Source organism: Salvelinus fontinalis, chromosome 23, assembly GCF_029448725.1.
Source record: "Salvelinus fontinalis isolate EN_2023a chromosome 23, ASM2944872v1, whole genome shotgun sequence".
Taxonomy (NCBI): Eukaryota; Metazoa; Chordata; class Actinopteri; order Salmoniformes; family Salmonidae; genus Salvelinus; species Salvelinus fontinalis.
Genome location: NC_074687.1, coordinates 23,917,602 through 23,919,483, shown reverse-complemented (window position 1 = coordinate 23,919,483; position 1,882 = coordinate 23,917,602). Strand labels below are relative to the sequence as shown.

General features: G+C 41.8%; 1 long non-coding RNA gene across 1 annotated transcript; it reads left to right on the top strand.

Annotated features, from left to right (window-relative positions):
- Positions 1-258: 258 nt before the first annotated feature.
- LOC129821527 (uncharacterized) lies at positions 259-1,638 on the top strand. Its single transcript, XR_008754344.1, has 3 exons — positions 259-316; positions 509-620; positions 1,247-1,638. It is a non-coding gene; the product is annotated as an uncharacterized LOC129821527 (long non-coding RNA).
- The last annotated feature ends 244 nt before the right edge of the window (positions 1,639-1,882 follow it).

The following is a 1,882-nucleotide window of genomic DNA, read 5'->3' as shown; positions in this document are numbered from 1 at the left end:
CCAGGTTGGTGTATGGTGCTTGTCAACCCACTGGGCATACACTGACTGAATCAAAAAAAAATCCACGTAATTGCAATGAAATGACGTTGAACAAACGTGTAATAAACGTTGAATTGACGTCTGTGCGCAGTGGAAAGTGCTGAGTAGAAGGATTTGAAGGACTCAGATAAGGATTTTTAGTATGTACAGCAAACAGTAGGCATGAATGTTATTTTTCCCCTTTAACTATGTTTTGTGTTATCTCTCACCTTCGGCACAAAGAAACAAAAGGAGGAAGAACTTGCACCCATACAGAAGGAGCAGAGTGATATTGAAGGTATGTGAGTCTTTTCTAGTAGAGTTGTTATTCCTGTAGCCACTTGTGCCACAAGGTGGGGAAATCTGGTAACATATCAGCCACTGTAACGTAGTGCATCTCTCTCTCTGGGTGCATTTCTGAAGTGGCTTCCCTTTGCCTCTCTTCTCTGCTCCTCTCTTCTGATCTCCTCTCCTTGTCTGGTCTCCTCAGCGACGTTCAAAACTGAAAAGGAGGCTTGGACTGGGGAGATCACCACTCTCAAACAGCCGTTGGCGCAGACTAGCAAAGTGTGTGGTTTTGTAAAGGACTCAACAGATACAGTGTAAGTAGCAGATTTGTATTACCTTGAAAAAATATATATATTTTATATATTTTTTATTTCACCTTTATTTAACCAGGTAGGCCAGTTTAGAACAAGTTCTCATTTACAACTGCGACTTGGCCAAGATAAAGCAAAGCAGTGCGACACAAACAACAACACAGAGTTACACATGGAATAAACAAGCGTACAGTCAATAACACAATAGAAAAAAAGTCTATATACAGTGTGTGCAAATAGCGTGAGGAGGAAAGGCAATAAATAGGCCATAGTAACGAAGTAATTACAATTTAGCAAAATAACACTGAAGTGATAGATGTGCAGATGATGATGTGCAAGTAGAAATACTGGTGTGCAAAAGAGCAGAAAAGTAAGTAAAAACAACAATATGGGGATGAGGTAGGTAGATTACATGGGCTATTTACAGATGGCCTATGTACAGCTGCAGCAGATCGGTTAGCTGCTCAGATAGCTGATGTTTAAAGTTAGTGAGGGAAATATAAGTCGCCAACTTCAGTGACTTTTGCAATTCGTTCCAGTCAAAAATAGAACTGTACAAGTCTATTCACAGCACTGGTGAAACATCCAACAAAGTTCATGATGATAATAAAACCTCTTGTTTTCTCCAGGAAATTATGTCCACCCAAAGAAGGAGCAGCAAAAGCTGAAGCGGCCCCTGTAAAAGCTGAAGCGGCCCCTGTAAAAGCTGAAGCGGCCCCTGTAAAAGCTGAAGTGGTCCCTGTAAAAGCTGAAGCGGTCCCTGTAAAAGCTGAAGTGTTCCCTGTAAAAGCTGAAGCGGCCCCTGTAAAAGCTGAAGTGGCCCCTGTAAAAGCTGAAGCGGCCCCTGTACAAGGTAAACCTGCATCTGCAAAAGCTGAAGTGGCCCCTGTAATAGCTGAAGCCGCCCCTGCTCCAAAGCAGTAAACGCCCAAATTTCTCTCAGAATAACATTACTGGTGTGTAGTCATTCATTCATGATGTGCACTCATATTTATGTTGTTTGTTTATGGGTAATCTTGTGGGTAATCTTGTGGGTAATCTTGGCAACCCAATGTAAATTAAACAATTTATGTTATTGTCACGCCCTGACCTTAGAGATCCTTTTTATGTCTCTATTTTGGTTGGTCAGGGCGTGAGTTTGGGTGGGCACTCTATGTCTGGTGTTCTATGTTGTCTATTTCTTTGTGTTTGGCCATATGTGGTTCTCAATCAGAGGCAGCTGTCTATTGTTGTCTCTGATTGAGAATCATACTTAGGTAGCCTGT